Here is a 19,434-nt window from a genome sequence, read left to right as displayed (position 1 = left end):
TATATTCTCTGTTCCCTTCTCTCTTTCTTCTCCTTCTGGTCTGACCATTATTTTTATATTGCTCTTTCTGATGGGGTCAGAAAGTTCTTGTAGAGTTCTTTCATTTCTTTTAAGTCTCAAGTCTCTTTCTTTTTCCATCTGTGTAATTTCCAGGTCTCTATCTTTGATGTCACTGATTCTTTCCTCTGTCTGGTCAACTCTACTACCTAAGCTGGCTATTTCATTTTTAATTTCTTCTATTGAGTTCTTAATCTCCAGAAATTCCATTTGATTTTTTTTTAAAGTTTCAATCTCTTTCGTAAAATGCTCGTGTTGTTCTTTATTGTGTTTCTGATTTCATTAAACTGCCTTTCTGTGTTTTCTTGCATCTTGTTGAGTTTTTTCAGAACTGCAGTCTTGAATTCTCTGTCATTTAAGTCACATATTTCCATATCTTTAAGTTCCTTTTCTGGATACTTTTCACTTTCTTTCTGAGCTCTCTTGCTACCTTGGTTATTCATGGTAATTACTGATTTATTATTTCTCTTCCTAGACATCTACAGGGGTGGCTTCTGCAACAGGTTGATAGGAAGAGGTCTTTCTTTGTTTCCCATTACTTGTTGGTAGAATGTTTTATTTTCTCTCCAACTGCAGCCGTTTATTTCTCTCTCACACGGTAGTGCTATGTTTTCTCTGCACTATTCCAGCTTCTCACACAATGGGGGGATTTCCTGGGAAATGGGCTTCTCCTCTGTTAACAGTTTGCCTGGGTCACAGGGCGTAGTGTCAGTGTGGGTATACGGAGAGCTTTGAAGTTCCAAAGCTCTTCTTGCACTAGATTCAGAGCCCATATGTTTCAGCAGTTCTGTTTACTCCTGCAGGGATCCACCCAGATAGTTGGGGCTAGGGGCAGGCTAAGTTGTGAGAGGTGGCCCAGAGCAATGGTAGTGACCACTACCACAGCCGGTCCTGCTTCCACAGCTCCCTCCCCTTTTCCAGAACTAGTTGGGATGCGAATCTGTGTCTGCGGTACACAGTTCTCAGAACAGCAAAATTCTGTTCTTTTCATCTGACACTGCTACTGTTCCACTTCTAGAATCAGGCGGGTGGGGGCGGGACGAGCTCTGGGAGGGTAGGTAGGGGGCGGCTAGTCTCAGTGCCTAAGGCTTCCATTCTCTGCTGGGCGGTGAGGGCTTAAACCATCTTTTTCAGCATTCTTCCCTCAATCTTTTCTCCGAGGTCTCTGTCGTGAGCGTTGGGTTCAGCGGTGTTATATGCTGCCCCCTCAGCCCTGTGGGCCATAAACGGAGCCCTAGCCTTTCGAGTTCTTCCCTCTCCCAGGGAACTGCAGCTGCGGTAGTTCCGGGATGCAGCGAGCTCGGAGCACTGAGCTAGGTCTGCCTGCACCCTTTCGGCTCCGTCTCTGCACTTCTCCCTTCCCTCCTCCCCCGCTTGCGTGATTTGCCCACCTTTAGGTGAATTCAGTAGTGGGCCTCTTCATCTTGTCTGTCTGCTGTGTAGGGAGTCCTTTGTGGAGTTATTGTTGTTCGATTAGTTGTAAATTCCAGGGGAGCTTTACAGAGGCTCACCTCACGCCGCCATTTTGATGACTGACCACCTATACTTTCTTATTATATGGACAATGCTCTCGATTTGTTCCAATGGTGTATATATATATATATATATATATATATATATATATATGTATATATATATATATATATATATATATATATATATATATTTTACTCAATGACTCTATGAGTGTAACACATTGTTTTAATAAGTAGCTTCATAGTGAGTTTTGAAATCAACAAGTGAAAGTCCATCTTTGCTCTCACTTAAATTATTTTGGCTATTCTAGGTGTTTTGATTTTCCTTATGAGTTTTAGTAACTGTTGATTAATTATGCAATAAAACTTGCTGTGACTTTAAAAGGCATTACATTGAATCTGTACATCAGTTTTGGAAGAATTGTCATCTTAACATAAACCTAGTCTTCCTTTTCTTTTTCTTATTAAAGTTTATTGGAGTGACAATTGTTAGTAAAGTTACATAGATTTCAGGTGTACAATTCTCTAATACATCATCTATATCACATTGTGTGTTCACCATCCAGGTCAGTTCTCCTTCCATCACCATATATTTGATCCTCCTTTACCCTCATCTACCACTCCCCTCCCCCCTTACCCACTGGTAACCACTAAGCTATTGTCTGTGTCTATGAGTTTTTGTTTCTCATTTATTTGTCTTGTTCTTTTGTTGTTTTCAGTTTTATATACCACATAACAGTGAAATCATATGGTTCTGAACTTTTTCTGTCTTCTGATCCATGAACATGGAATATCTCACCAAAGTTTCATAATTGTCAGTTTACAACTATTATACTTTTTAAAATTAAATTTATTACTATGTCATTATTTTTGATGCAATTTTGAGTAGAATTGTATTATTAATTTAATTTGTAGAGTTGTCACTGCTTGTATATAGAATTATAATTGATTGTTTTATACTGTTTTGTTTCTTGTGACCTTGGTTGACTTGTTTATTAGTTCTTAGATTTTTCATTTTAATTTTTGCTGTTGTTGGATTCTTTAATTATCTATATACTGGGTGATATCAACTGTGAATAAAGATAGTTTTATTATACTTCTGTTTTCCACTTTGAATATTTATTATTTCCTTGTCTTACCTGATTTCACTGGCTAGAACCTAAAATACTATTTGGTAATAAAGTCTGACTCTATTTTGGATGTCTGACAGCTGACGACTTCCAAGTCCCACCACTCCCCTTTTTCTTTTGTTCAACATTTGTGCAACCTGTTATAAAAGTGTAGGCAGTCTCTTCCTTGATACTGGTGGAGAAATTCAAAGCCTAGCTTATACAAGGACTTTCATACCACCCTCGCCTGCAATAAAATCTAAAAACATTTGGCCTTCCTTACTCAAGCCATTTTCAGACTAGCTCTGATGACTGCCCTACTCTCCCCAGGAAGCCTGAATCTGTAATAAATTTCTTTATACTCTGTTGGTATGTGTAGTAGCCTGTATTATAACTTCACAAAGGTATCAAACAAGTCCTAATCCCTGGAATCTGTAAATGTTACAGTTAGGGGGGAAAAGAAGCCTCTTTGCAGATGTGATTAAGTTAAGCATCCTGAAATTGCTAAATTATACGGGATTACCCAGGTGGGTGCTAAATGATATCACAAGTATCCTTATTAGAGATAGGCAGAAGGAGATTTGACACAGTCAGAAGAGGAAAAGATAAAGGAGAAGGCAATCTGAAGGCAGAAGTAGAGACTGGAGTGATATGGCCACAAGCCAAGTGATGCCTGCAGCCACCAGAAATTGGAAGAAGCAAGACACAGATCTCTGCTACAGCCTCTGGAGGAAACACAGCTCTCTGAAGACTTTGATTTTCACTCAGTGATACTAATTTCAGACTTCTGGCCTCCTGAAATCTAAGAGAATAAATTTCTTTGATTTTAAGCCACTATGTCTACAGTAATTTGTTACAGCAGTCACATGGAGTTAATACAATGTGTGTGTGTGGCATTATCTGTCTCAACATGTGAAGGTGGTTAATCTTGCCCTCTGAAGGGCAACCACAAAACATATGTTAAATAGATGAGAAAGAGAGAATATCTTTGTCTTGTTTCTGATTTTTGTCTGTATTCACAAGCAAGGGTGGTTTCTTTTCTTTGTGATGGATTTGTCCGATTTGGTTTTAGGGTGACGCTGTCCTCATAGAACAAGTTTGAAATGTTCTTTGTTCTCTAACTTTTGGAAGTGTTTGTGGAGTATTTGTATTAATTTTTTAATGTTTACTAAAAGTCATCAGTGAAGCCATCTGGGCATGTCCTGTCTTTGTGAGAAGATCTTGACTTGCTAATTCAATTTATGTACTTGTTATATGTCTTCAATTTTTTTTTGTGTCTCTTTCTCTCCCCTGGGACTAATATTATGCATAAGTGGTTATACTTGATAGTGACCCACCAGTTTTTGAAGATGTTTATTTTCTTACATTTTTTTTTTCTCTTAATAATTCAAATGAAAAGAACTGTAGAGGAATCTCCTAGTTTTCTGGTTCTTTTCTCTGCCAACTCAACTCTGGTATTGACACAACCCCCAGTAAATTTTTAATTTGTTGTTGTATTTATCTCCAAAATTACTGTTGTATTATGCTTAAAATATCTTCTCTATCTCTTTATCAATATTCTCATTTCGGTGAGTCACCCCTGTCATATTTTTCTTTAATTTTTTTAGGCATGATTTCCTTTAGTTCTTTTACATATTTCTAGTAACTGATTTAAGTCTTCGTTTAATACATCTAACATCCTAGCCATCTCAAGAGAAGTATGTATTAACTGCTTGTGTGTGTGTGTGTGTGTGTGTGTGTGTGTGTGAGAGAGAGAGAGAGAGAGAGAGAGAGAGAGAGAGTATATGTATAGGGATGTCATTCTTTCCTGTTTCTCTGCATATTTCTTAGTTTTTGTAAAAAATTGAATATTTTAGGTAATATGATAATTCCTATTTTTCACTATTGTTGCAAAGAAGATCTTTGTACAAGTTTTTGTGTGAACATATGTTTTCATTTATCTTTCATTTCTAGGAATGAACTTGCTAGATCATAGTGTTATTCTATGTTTAACATTTTGAGAAAATTCTGAACTGTTTTAAGACCATTTTACATTCTCACCACTAATGTATGAGGCTTCCAGTTTCTCTCTTTTTTTTTTAGCAATACTTGTTGCAGTCTATCATTTCGATAACAGCAATCATGGTAGGTATACAATTCTATCTCTTTGGGGTTTTATTTGTATTTACCTAATGACTAATATGATAATTATTATTTCATGTGCTTATTGTATATCTCCTGTATATCTTCTTTTGAGAAATTTGTATTCAATTTTTTTGCCTATTTTTAAATTGGGTTATATGTCTTTTTGTTAACAAATTATAAGAACTCTTTATATATCAGGATAGAAGTCCTTATTGATAAAAACTATCTATGATTTGCTAATATTTTGTCCCTGATTGTAGATTACCTAATTTTTCTTAATAGTGTCTTTTGAAGCACAAAAGTTTTTAATTTTGACGAACTTTAACTACATTTTTAATTTCATTTGGTGCCTCTGATTTTGTCATATCTAATAAAATATTGCCTTAATAACACAGTGTATTTTTTTATTGTTGCTGTGATAAATTGCTACAAATTTAGTGTCTTAAAACAATAGAAATGTATTACTTTAAAATTCTGGAGGTCACAAGGTCTGGAATGGGTCTCACTTAGCTTAAATTAAAGTGTTCAGAGGGCTGACTTCCTTTCTGGAGGCTCTAGGGAAGAATGCATTTCCTGGATTTTTCTAGCTTCTATAGGCTGTCTGCATTTCATGGTTTATACCTCATCTCCATCTCAAAAACATTGATAGATAATCAAGTATTTCTCATATTACATCATTGTGATATTGACTGTCACTTATATCGACCCTTGTAATTACACTGGGTCCTTTCAGATAAACCAAAATATTCTCTTCATCTCAAAGTCAGCTGATTAGCAAACTGAATTTCATCTGCAACCGGAATTCCTTTCAGTCACATAACCTAACATACTCACAGGTTCCGGGGATTAGGATATGGATATACTTAGGAGGCATTTCTCTGCCTACATACCACGCATGATGTCTTACATTGAATGATTTTCAAATCTTAAACATTGCACTCCTCGGAGAAATCCCACTTAGTAGGGATGCAAAAATTTTAGCTATAGATTTATATGCAGGTATAAGAATTAATACAGTACCCTAGACACTGTGTGCCCTATGCTCAGTTCCCTTCAAAGGAAACATACTCCAAATATTTAATACAATATCAATACCAGGATATGTATATTGATACAGTTGAGGTTCTGAACACTTCCCTTATGGCAAGAATTTCTCATATTTCTCATATTGCACTTTTATAGACATACATATCACCTCTTCCCTCAGCTCATTCAGGTCTCAGATCACTGTAAACAATAAATCTGTTATCCATTTCTGTAACTTTGTCTTTTCAAAAAATGTTACATAAATAAAACTATAATATATAACATTTTGAAACTGACTTTTTTCACTTAGCATATAATTCTCTAGAGAGTCATGCAGGTTGCTGTGCATAACAATAGATTCTTCCTTTTCTTACTGAGCAGTGATCTATGGTGTGGATTTTCTACAGTTTCTTTATCCATTTTCCTTTTGAGATACCTGTAGGCGTTTGCAGTGTTTTAGCTGTTATGGATACTACTGCTATAAACATTCATACACAGGTTTTTATGTAAACAAAAGTTTAATTTCTGTGGGATAAATGTTCAGAAGTAGAATTGATGGATTGTATGATGGTTGCATGTTCAGTTTTATTTTTTAAAAATTACAAAATATTCTTTAGACTGATTGTACCATGTTAAATTTTCATAAACAATATACAAGTATGAAACATCCAGTGTCTCAGCTTCCTTTCTAGCATTTGATGTCAGTATTATTTTTTATTTTAATTTTAGCCTACTGATATGTATGGGATGTTTCATAATGGTTTTAAGTTGTATTCTCTAGTGGCTAATAATGTTGAGTACAAACTTTTCATTTGTGTATTTGCCATATGTATATCTTCTTTGGTAAAATGTCTCTTCATGTCTGTTGTCCATATTCAAATTGGAATTTTTTTTTTACTGATGAATTTTTAGAGTCCCTTACATATTTTTGATATGAATCCTCTGCAAGATATGTGAATTGTAAATATATCTCCACATTTCTCCTTTGCCTTTTCATTCTTTCAATATGGAATTTTGCAAATAAAAAAGGTTTTAATTTTTTATTAAATTTATTGGTATGATATTGGTTAGTAAAATTATGTAGGTTCCAAGTGTACAATTCTATTATACATCACATATATATTGCATTGTGTGTTCATGATCCAAAGTCAGTTCTCCTTTCATCACCTTATATTTGACCCTCTTTACCCAGTTCTACCACCACCTACCATACCCTCTGGTAACCACTAAGCTGTTATCTGTGCCTATGATTTTTTGTTTATCTTGTTTGTGCTTTCAGTTTAATGTCCTACATATGAGTGAAAGCATATGTTTCTCAACTTTTTCTGTCTGATTTATTTCACTTAGCATGATAATCTCAAGATCCATCCATCTTGTCAAAAATGGCAGTATTTCATCTTTTCTTATGGCTGAGTAATATTCCATTGTATATATGTACCACATCTTCTTTATCCAATCATCTATTGAAGGACACTTAAGGTTGTTTCCATGTCTTGGACACCATGAGTAATACTACGATGAACATAGGGTACATATATCTTTATGGATAAATGTTTTAATATTTTTGGGGTAGATACCCAGAAGAGGGATTGCTGATTTGTATGGTAATTCTATTTTTAATTTTTTGAGGAATCTCCATGCTGTTTTCCACAGTGGCTATATCAATTTACATACCCACCAGCAATGTATGAGAGTTTTGTCTCCACAACCTCTCCAACACTTTTTATTACTTGTCTTGTTGATGATAGCCATTCTAATAGGTGTGAGATGGTATTTGATTGTGGTTTTTATTTGCATTTCCCTAATAGCTAATGAAGTTGAGCATCTTTTCATATATCTGTTGACCATTTGTATGTCTCCTTGGAAGAAGTGTCTATTCAGGTCCTCTGACCATTTTTTAATTGGACTTCTTGGTTGTTTTTTTGTTGTTATTGTTGGAGAGTTGTATGAATTCTTTATATATTTAGAATGTTAGCCCATTATTGGAGGTGTTGTTTCCAAATATCTTCTCCCATTTGTTTGGTTGCCTCTTTGTTTTGTTGATGGTTTCTTTTGCTGTGCAGAAGCTTTTTAGTTTGATATAGTCCCTTTCATTTACTTAGCTTCCATTTCCCTTGCCTTTAAGGTCAAATTCGTAAAATCCTCTCTTATCCTAAGGTCCATAAGTTTAGGACCTGTGCTTTTCTCTATGCAGTTTATTGGTTCAGATCTTATATTTAAGTCTTTGATCCATTTGGAGTTAATTTTGGTATGTGGTAACAGATAGCAGTCTAGTTTCCTTCTTTCGCATGTGGCTTTCCAATTTTCCCAGCACCTTTTATTGAAGAAGCTGTCTTTTCTCCATTGTATGTTCTTGGCTCCTTTGTCAAAAATTATCTGTCCATATGTATGTGGGTTTATTTCTGGGTTCTGCATTCTATTGGTCTGTGTGTCTGTTTTTCTGCCAATATTATGCTGTTTTTATTATTGTCACTTTGTGGTATAAATTGAAGTCAGGAAGTGTGATGCCTCTGGCCTTGTTCTTTTTCCTCAAGAATGCTTTGGCTATTTGGGGTCTTTTGTGATTCCATAAATATATGATGATTTTTTGTTTTATTTATTTAAAAAAAGCTATTGGAGTTTTGATGGGGATTGCATTGTCTGTATATTGCTTGGAGTAATATGTCCATTTTAACTATGTTGATTCTTCCAATCCATGAGCATGGAATGTCTTTCCATTTCTTTGCATCTTCTTCAACTTCTTTTAATAATGTCTTATAATTTTCAATGTAGAGCCCCTTCATATCCTTTGTTAAGTTTATTCCTCGGTATTTTAATCCTTTTGTTCCAATTGCAAAAGGAATTTGTTTTTTTTTGTTTTTAATTTCTTTTTCTGAAATTTTATTGTTAGTATATAGGAATGCAATGAATTTTTCTACACTGATTTTGTGTCCTGCAACTTTAGTGTAATTGTTTATTGTTTTCAACAGTTTTATAGAGGTGTCTTTTGTTTTTTTTTGTTTGTTTGTTTTGTTTTTTTTTTACATAAAGAATCATGTCATCTGCAAAAAGTGACATTTGACTTCTTCATTCCAAATTTGGATGCATTTTATTTTTATTTTTTTCTTCTTGGCTGAATACTTGGGCTAGTATTTCTAACACTATGTTGAATAACAGTGGTGAAAGGGGGCATCTTTGTCTTGTTTCTGATTTAGAGGTAAAGCTTTCAGTTTTTCACCATTACATATATTAGCTGAGGGATTGTTGTATATGACCTTTATTATGTTGTGGTACTTTCTTTCTACATCCATTTTATTAAGTGTTTTAATCATAAATGGATGTTGTGTCTTGTCAAGTACTTTTTCATCATCTATTGATATAAACATATGATTTTTATCCTTTATTTTACATGGTATATTACATTGAACGATTTGCATATGTTGAACCATCCTTGTGCCCCTGGAATGAACTGTACTTGATTGTGATGTGTAATCTTTTTAATGTATTATTGTATTTGATTTGATATTATTTTGTTTAGGATTTTTGCATCTGTATTCATCAGAGACATCAGTCTGTAGTTTTCTTTTTTATGTTATCCTTACCAGGTTTTGGTGTCAAGGTAATGTTGGCCTCATAAAATTAGTTAGGAAGTATTGCCTCTTCTTTAATTTTTTTGGAAGAGTTTGAGAAGGACAGGTGTTAAATAATTTTTGAATGTTTGGTAGGCAGGGCAAGAGAAAATAAAATGCTCTAGCACTACCTACCACATTTTCCTGAAAATAAGACCTAGCCAGACCATCAGCTCTCATGCGTCTTTTGGAGCAAAACATAATATAAGACCCGGTCTTATTTTAATATAATTTTTAATTATATATAATTTTTATAATAAAAATTATATTTTAATTTTTATTTAATTATAATTATAATTAATAATATAATTATAATTTAAACTTTAATTAGAATATAAGACCGGGTCATATATAATATAACATAAGACCGAGTTTTAAATTAATTTTTGCTCCAAAAGACTCATTCGCCAATGGTCTGGCTAGGTCTTATTTTCGGGGAAACATGGTACTGGAAAACAAAATAAAGACCTCTTCTTATAAACCTGCTGCATTCATTTCTGTAGATGCCTAGGAAGAGGAAACATCCAATCAATTGCCATGTACAATGAAGGTAACAAGGCAGCTCAGAAAGAAAATGAACAATATCCAGAAAATAAACTTAAAGACATGGAAATATGTGACTTAAATGACAGAGAATTGAAGATTGCAGTTCTGAAAAACCTCAATGAAATGGAACAAAAATCAGATAGGCAATTTAATCAACTCAGAAATTAAATCATGAAAAAAATGAATACTTTACTAAAATGATAGAGAATTTTTAAAAAGAACCAAGTAGAAATTCTGGAGCTTAAGAATTCAATAAAAGAGATGAAGAATAAAATAGCAAGCTTAGAAAAAAGAGCTGATCTGATGGAGTAAAGAATTAGTAATATTGAAGATAGAAATATGGAAATGATGCAGATGGAAGAAGAGAGAGACTTGAAAGTTAAAAGAAATGAAAGAACTCTACAAGAGCTTTCTGACATCATCAGAAAGAGCAATATAAGAATAATGAGCATACCAAAAGGAGAAGAGAGGAAGAAGGGCACAGAGAGCCTATTCGAACACATAGTTGATGAGTTGATCCAAACACCTATGGAAAGAACTGGATCCTCAAATTGAAAAAGCAAACATGATACCTAATTATCTCAATCTGAAAAGGCCATCTTCAAGGTACATTATATTGAAATTGTCAAAAATTAGTGACAAAGAAAGAATTCTTAAGGCAGTCAGAGAAAAGAAGATGGTAACCTACAAGGAAAGTCCATTAGATAATCATCGGATTTTTCAGCAGAAACTCTACAAGCTAGGAGGGAGTGGAATAAAATATTCAAACTATTTAAACAGAGAAATTATTTGCCAAGAATAATACATCCAGCAAAATTATCTTTTGGATATGAATGAGTAATAAAGACCTTTCCAGGTACACAGATGCTGAAGGAATTTCCCACCACAAGGCCTGCATTATTGGAAATACTGAAGAAGGTTAGTTTACCTAAAACAAAAAGACAAAAGGATATAAAACTATGAGTAAGATGAGTAACAGACAGACAGAAACAGGAAATGGCACCCACTACTCAGAATAAGGCACTATACACTTAAATATAACATAAAGGGTAAAGGAGATTAAAAACATAAAAAAGGAAAAGAGAACACAATTTGCTACTGCAACTTGGAAATGAATTCACAGCATAAATAGGGATAATCTGTACAATAAAAAGGGAGGGGGTAAAATTCTGAATTTGCAAATGGAAATTAAGATAAGATGCATGCTAAAGAAAGATTTTAATTGTGAAGTCCAATTAATTAGTTTTTCTTTTTTTTCTTTTACTCTATAATTCTTTTTTAATATTGATGGATGCAGTTTTCTCAGCATTTTGTGGAGTATTTTTGTGTTTATGTTCATGAGGAATATTGGTGTTTAGTTTCTTTTTTTTTTTTCTTATAATGTCTATGTCTGGTTTTGCTATCAGTGTAATGGCTTCATACAATGATTTGTTAGAATTTTGGAAAAGATTTGTATTACTTCTTCTTAGTTCATGGATAGTGATGCCATCTGGGTTGGACTTCTCTTTGTGGGCAGTTTTGGAACTACTAATTTAATCTTTTTACTCGTTACAAATCCATTGATATTTTCTATTTCTTCTTGAGTTAATGTCTTGGTTGCTGGTACTGCATCCCATGCTGCTGCAATATTAAATAATTGTTGCTGATTGATTTTTTTGAGAAACACCCTGGAAATAGGCCTCCTCCCGTAGAGCAAACTCTGAATCAGGTCAAATAATGACAATGCCCTTCAAATGGGGTTTTTCCAGAAGAGAACTCCAAGACAGACCAAGTAATGACACTGATCTGGGGGTGGCAACTTTAGAGGAATTCCCATTCTGGTCTGCCACATCCAGTGATACAAGACTGCTGGCTTTTACAACTACTGTGATTGTGAGACTGATGGTTTCCAAGGCTACCAAGCTTAAGAGAGGAGAATGAGAATAGGCTATGCTGTAACCCTGCTATTTTAACAAAGTTTAATAATTTTTTTTTAATTAATACTCTTCAGAGTTCTGCAAGCTTTTGATGAATTTCTAGAGATGGGGAAAGTTTGATTTTGACATTTTTGCCAAAATTTTCAGTGGTTTTTTGGAGTGTGAATTTATAGAGGTCCTTATAACTCCATCCCAGAATTATCTCAAATTGGACTTTGCTATTACCAACTGATTTTAGGTAAGGTCATACAGTTTAACTAAGGGCAAATAGAAATCTTGGCATGTACCGAATAACTTTCACAAATCAAACATTGTTCTATGATAGAATTCCTGGTTTCCCACAGTTTTGCCAGTCATAATGTAAAAGAGTGTGAATTTTAAAATAAGTTGGGAGTATAAAGCTAGACAGTCACATGTGGCCAGATTTATGGACAGTATCATAAGTAAAAATACTTTTTATTTACATATCCACTTTTTTTTTGAATGGCTCAACAACCAGCACATATTTTTGCTAACTATAAGTTATACTAGCCCCCTAAAGTACAGGGAACAATATCTTAATTCTCCATACACCATCACCAAACTTAAGAAATTAAACATTGCCAGACCTTTTGTTTCTAAGATTTAATAATCCTATTAAAATTAGGTGTTCACCCTAACGACATTTTCCTGAAATTTTCTGAAGGTTGAAATAGTTTAGCTTTTATTGGTAAAATAAATTAACTTGAACAGGAAAGAGAGCTTTGGTTAGTGATATTTTTTCTTAAACTTTTGGTATAATTGATGACTACAGAAACATTAGTTAAGATTTGCAATAGTCTACAGTATTTCCAACATAAAATAATGTACCAACAGTGATGATGTGTTCTTAGAAATTCTGCACTATTGAAAAGCAACAGTGCTCATATCCACATTTTCACATACTGAAAATATCATTTGGGTGAGTTTTTGATTTATGAGGGTAGAATAGAACTTCAAATGAATAGCAAAAGTAAAATTCCTGCTACATTAGTTTATATCTGTTTTTAATATTATAGGAATTTATTTGAATATGTTGCTTTTGTTCCATAATCCCCCAAACTAACATTTGTATCAAAGTTACCTGATGATATAACTACAGGACACTGTATAATAAAAATGACGTTTTATATTTTCATCCTTTCTCTAGAGATTTAAAGAATTGCTGAATCAAGTGATGGTTTTAACTAGAAACACAAGTACTCACTCATTTCAAACAAATGAAAAACAAAGACATACTTGCACTTTTAACTATGGTTCTCTTTATAGACAATCTGTAAGAATACTTTCTATCATTTTCACAAAAAAAGCATTTCTTCTACTCACTTTTATAGCATGAATATTGCTGGCAATCATGGAAATAACATGTTGATTTCACTCTTATTATGTCATCATATGCATACTTTTACTTCACGATAGACCTAAGATTTGATAAGTTATCACAGATTCTTATAGACATCTCATTACTGACAGAGCTGGAGCCTGTTATTTGGTGCTGCTCATTTAGACATTGGCAATGAGTTTCTCTCACTGGTTTCTTTGGCTTTTGAGTAGTCAATGAGAAAGGGACAGTTTTGTTTTGTTTTGTTTTGTTTCCATTCAAAATTGTAGTCCCAGTGTGACTGTACTTTATAAAACAAAGTAAGTCTGCTTGCAAATTCAAATGACTAGATTAAGCTCTGAAGGGGATAACTCACAGATCTGGTAAATTTAGAGATGGGGAAAGAAGGGAAAACAGGTCCTGAGAAAGACGGAATCATCAACAATCAGTGTCTGTGGGTACTTAACCCGAGTGGCATTTGGATTGTACTCTCTGCATTTGAGGAGAGGTGTGAATTTCTGGGGCAGACTCAAACTGAAAAATAGAGGACACTTTCATAAAGAAGCCTGTATACTGATAACTTCCAAATCAATATCTTCATTTCAGACCCCCCCTCCTTGACTTACAAATGCTCATGTCTATTTTTCCAACTTGACATTGTCCCCTGGGTGGCTAATCTAAGACACTTCAAACCTAACATATTTCAAACTGAACTCCTGATTCCTGTCTTCTCTTCCATCTCCCACATTCATAATCATCACAGCAAGTGGCAATTCTATCTTTCTAGTTCCTCTGGTCATAAAATTAGGAGTCATTCATTACTCCATTTTTGTCTCACACTCCACATCCAATCCACCAGAAAATGCAGCTAGCTCTACTTTCTAAATGTATTCAGTATCCAACCATTTTTGTTCACTTTTACTGGTATCCCCAAGCTCAAACCTACTAACAAATCTCACCATGCTGTCTCCTGTTTCCCTATTACTGTCTACGCGTATTTTAGAAATAGTAACCAAGATGGCATTTTTGCAACAGGAGTCAAAGCATGTCATTATCCTCAATACACTCCAATGGCTTTCCCTCTCACTCAAAGTAGGAGCTGAAGTATTACCCATGATCCACAAGACCCTTCTAGACCTAGCCTTTTGTTAATTCTCTGACCTCAGCCCCCAGCACTCACCTTCTTTCTCACTGTCCTGGAGCCACTGAGGCCTCCTCGCTCTGCCTCCAATGCATCAAGTCAGCGAGCTGCTACCTTAAAGTCTTTGCAAGTGTTTTACCTTTGCCTTGAAACTTCTTCTCTCTAATATTGACATGGCTCCCTCCTTTACTTCCTACAGGTCTCTGTTAAATATTACCTCATCACTAAAGACTGTTCTGATGACTTATGAAACAAGCTCTCCTTCCCTACTTACCCATCCATCTTAGTCCATTTCGTAGCATTTATTATTCCCTTACATAAACTACTTAACTGAATATAGGTGGAAGTGATTGTAAGATACATGGTTATTTTATGCATCACTAAGAAAGAAGACATATTGCCAATTGAATAGTGAAAACAAATCTTGATTCACTTACAATTTTTATTTTAATAATACTAAAAGAATTATTTTAGACTTATTTAAGCATAGATATCTATCACATATCACCCTTCTACATGCAAAACATTGAAAGTGCAAATAAAGGAAATTGAGTTATTTAACAACTTTTTCACATTAAGAAACAGTGAGTTGTCTATATCCATGTTTTTTCACACACTATCATTATTTATCCATTCAAAAGCTTTGGTAATTTAGCATCTTTTAAAATGATTCTTCATTTTTCTTTTTGTAATTTTCTTCTTAGCTACTGATATCTATTGTAGCTTGACAAAATTTTTTTCATGTTTGACTCAAGTGAAATGCATGGATTTGTCACTCTTGTTACTTTGAAGAACATTTTGATCTAGTCCAAGAGATTTGGCATTACTGTCTGCCTGTATATAGGAAAACATCCCCATGGTACAGGGCTGATCTGGCACATGTCACATAGGCCGCACAAGCAAAGGCTGCCATTACACTTTATCGGGGTCTGGACAGAGCACCGTGTGATTTTTCTGGAGCAAGAGAGCATGGGAGGTTTGTGATGAGCTGCCCCAAAGCCAAGTTTCATTGGTCTCCCTGTGTCCTCTGGGAGGCTCTGATGAGACAGGTTTTAATATCACCTCTCTGGTTTCTGTGCAACCCATCTCCAAGTATAGGGGCAGATTATAAAACAGCTCAGCTGACTCCAGAATATGCCCTTGACCATCAGGATGCCCCACAAGTCACACTAGAGTGTCATATGTCCCCTTTGGTTTTGGTGTGTAGGACAGGACCATGAGGAACTGGCAATTCTACCTACTCTTCCTTTTACGTCTATGTAAGTAATAAACTCTTTGTATCAGACCTTAACCTGGCCGTGCTTTGTCCTGTGGGCTTGACACTGCCTTCGGTTGAATTGTTTGGTGTGTTAGTTCAATGTCTTTGGCACACATCTACATTGGAATAGAAAAACAAAACAAAACATAATCTTCATGTATATGTTGACATCTTCTTTTATTCAGTCATACAAAGCACATGGTTATTGCTCAACAAGAAACTTGGGTTATACTCCCATGAGAAATATTTTTAACTAATATAACATATGTCCCTTACTGCTCTATATCAGTGATTTTTTTTTTATAAAAATACCTTTAATTTTAATGTTAGGTCATAATGTAATCTCTTAGAAAACATTATTACATGGCAGCAAACTTAACATGTGTGGTACAATGGACATGACTTGCACAACTCCATGGAAGTGTTGAAAATATGAAAAGCTATAATTATGCTTATTTTTAACAAATGCCACCTAGCCAACAGTGACCACAAGGCATTTTCAATTGTAAGATGCATATTAATGACAAAGATTTGAAAATATGAAAAACGATGCATTTTAGAATTGTCAAAATGAGGTATTTACTAGGTTTTTTGCTTAATGGTGATGCCCCGACCCTGGAATGTAAGTTTTATAAAGGGAGGGACTTACTGTGTTTTAGTCACTACTCATATCTCCAACGTCTGGAGTGTGGCTGACATTTAGTATGCCAGCAAAAATTATTTATGGAAGAAAGGACTCTGTTTAGCAATCTTGTAGGCCTACATGTAACAGGACGGTGTGTTCCTTTTAGCTTCATTTGGTTTCCTGATACTCCTCGGTTATTCATAGCTAAGTAACAGCTTCATAAAACTCAACTGAAACAGGTTGCGTGGAAAATACACATCAAAATACCTTTGAAAGGCTAATAGAGGAAGGGAATATGACTTTTTAAATGATAGAAACCAAGAGATAAAAGAAAACAGATTGGACTTATTTCTATGGACATGTATCTCTTGGACCCACATTTCTCAGCCTTTCCTGATTCACTCAGTTATCTTCAGTTTTATTCAGGTCACTCTTTCCACAGACACCATCATTAAGTTTCATTTCCAGAGTAAAATAAATTTGATATGCTTCATCTTAACCCTGTGGTACTTGCTTTTCTCCTTTCATAATAGTCATAGATTTCTTACTGTCTATAAATGTTAATTTTCTGCTGAAATTGGTTCTTGTGCCTTATCAAAATAAGATACCAAATTCTTCTGCACCCACATCTTTACAAGTAAGGCATATATACAACCATGGGCAGAAAGATGCCAATCTAGACATGCATCTCAACATCCACAAAAGAAATATGTTCGCATTTATGTGCAGGGACTCATTTAAAAACTGCTCAACTAGGAAGTACTTACCCTTTGGGGAACCCAGATGGGTTAACAGGAATTTGGGGAACCTATAAAAATTTTGTGAACTTTAACTGTATAAATTTGAATTCAAAAAGAAAAAGAGGAAGGGACTTGATGAGAACATAACAAAGTTTTATTGTTCTCTACTGTGGGATTATTTGAGTATTCTCTTTATTCCCTCTGTTTTCTGAGATTGTAGTGCAGGTTGCTCCTTGATTATGTCCAATGGTAAGGGAAAGGTCCCCAAATAGACAATTTAGGATGGACAAAGACTGAGTATAGGAGGGAAACAATGAGCTTAGGTGTTCTAACTTTTTAAAGATCTTCTTCCCTCGCCCACCCCCGCAGTTTTCTGGTCTTTGCATGCACTACAAGAGCTCACACCATCATTCCTTTCTGTGGGTCTTCCATGCCTAGGATCCCAATGACTTTTAAGACGTTGTGCAGAATTGTGGCTGAATAATAATAATTAGAAATAAAGGATGCCTATTACATATGTATGTAGCAGACACTGATATTCTTTTGATGATAATATCTTTTGATGATAATAAATTATCATTAATTAAAAACATTATGTTTCATATTTATTGTATATTGGACAAAACTATCCATACTGGAATATGAAATCTGGCAACAGTTGTTTTAAATATCTTAATGCAATTTCACCTCCTAATAAATTTCACCTAAATTATGGTTTTCCTATAAATATTAAGTTCCACAGGATCTTATACCAGGCCACTCTTGTAAAAAATCTTCTTAGTTATAATTTAAAAGATAAGTATAAACAACTACCAAGATCATTTTGAACGTTTTTTAAAATTGATTGTTTTGAAAAATAAAAATATTATAGGCTATATCCTATAGTTATCAAAATATAGGGTATTTATTTGTATAAGAATAATTACAATGTTTCTTTGCTTATGCCATGAAATCTCATTATTATTTTCCTTTATGACACATTTTAATATATTTGAAAATAAAAGGTGCAAAAATAGGAAAAAAATTCTACAGAATATGTAGAAAAAAAGAGTAAAGGAACTATAGTAATGAGTAAAAGGAGTGTCCTGTCTCAGTTTATCTCTTTCCTTGCAAGCAATAATAAGATCCAGTGAATAAAGTGACACAGATTCCTAGCAGCAGCCCAGAATTTGGGGGAGATAAAACTGATATTAAAATGAAAAGAATATTTGGGTTTTTACAATATGTGTGTATGTGTTTATGTATGTATGAACATAGGTGTGTGTGTTTGGAGTTTTGTACTATATATGTCATTATGTATTACATATTTAGACTTTTTGCAATATAAATACATATATTTTACTCTTAAATTCATAATGACATTGAAAAATATTTGAGACATTTACATTCAATTGTCCATTACATGAATCTCAAATAAAATGAAATATTTCAGGTATATAAACTTTCCACTCTGAGACTTGATTATAAATGCTTTGGCCAAAAGCCTGAGAACTCCAATAATCTTCAAAATTCTTCACACAAGATTTCCATAAAATTATAGGACTGAGAGTTCATCAATAAGAGATTATACATACTCTATATGAATATTCAAGCATGTGCCTTTTAGAAGTGTTTGAGAATGTAATGCTAGGCAAAATAAGTCAGACAGAAAAGCAGAGAACTATATGATTTCACTGATATGTGGTATATAAACCAAAAACAACAGAAGAACAAGACAAACAAATGAGAAACAAAAATTCATAGACACGGACAATAGTTTAGTGGTTACCAGAGGGTAAGGGGGTTGGGGGGAGGGAGATGAGGGTAAGGGGGATCAAATATATGGTGATGGAAGGAGATCTGACTCTGGGTGGTGAACACACAATGGGATTTATAGATGATGTAATACAGAATTGCACACCTGAAATCTATGTAACTTTACTAACAATTGTCACCCCAATAAACTTTAATTTAAAAAAAAATCATAAACAAGTGTTTCCTTATTTTAAAATGACACTATGTACAGAGGGTGCCAAAAAATGAATACACATTTTAAGAAAGGAAAAAAACTATTAAAATTGTTATATTCAATGTATATGGATAACAAGAGATGAATACAAGTCACATTTGACTTTTGCAATTACAAGAGGTGCTCAAAGTGGTTACCATCAACATCCAGACACTTCTGACTATGGCGAACTACTATTGCTTGAGCAATGTTGACCAAAGTGTTCACTTGTATACATTTTTTGGCACCCCCAGTATGTTTGTGTTTGTGTGTGTGAGTGTGTGTGTGTGTGTGTTTATGGTCTATACACATGTGGTTAAATTGTAAAACTGTCTGCACATGTTATGGACATATTTAAGCTATTATACATCAAGTTTTGTGTATGATATATAAATCAGTATTCTGTAATACTTGTATACAGTTATACATGGCAATATAAAAAAATGAGCATACGCTAAAATATCAACTTAAAAATGCTACATT

Source organism: Rhinolophus hipposideros, assembly GCF_964194185.1.
Source record: "Rhinolophus hipposideros genome assembly, chromosome: 12".
In the NCBI taxonomy this organism is placed as follows: domain Eukaryota; kingdom Metazoa; phylum Chordata; class Mammalia; order Chiroptera; family Rhinolophidae; genus Rhinolophus; species Rhinolophus hipposideros.
The sequence above is the reverse complement of the archived record's forward strand: the minus strand, read 5'-3'. Positions refer to the sequence as shown.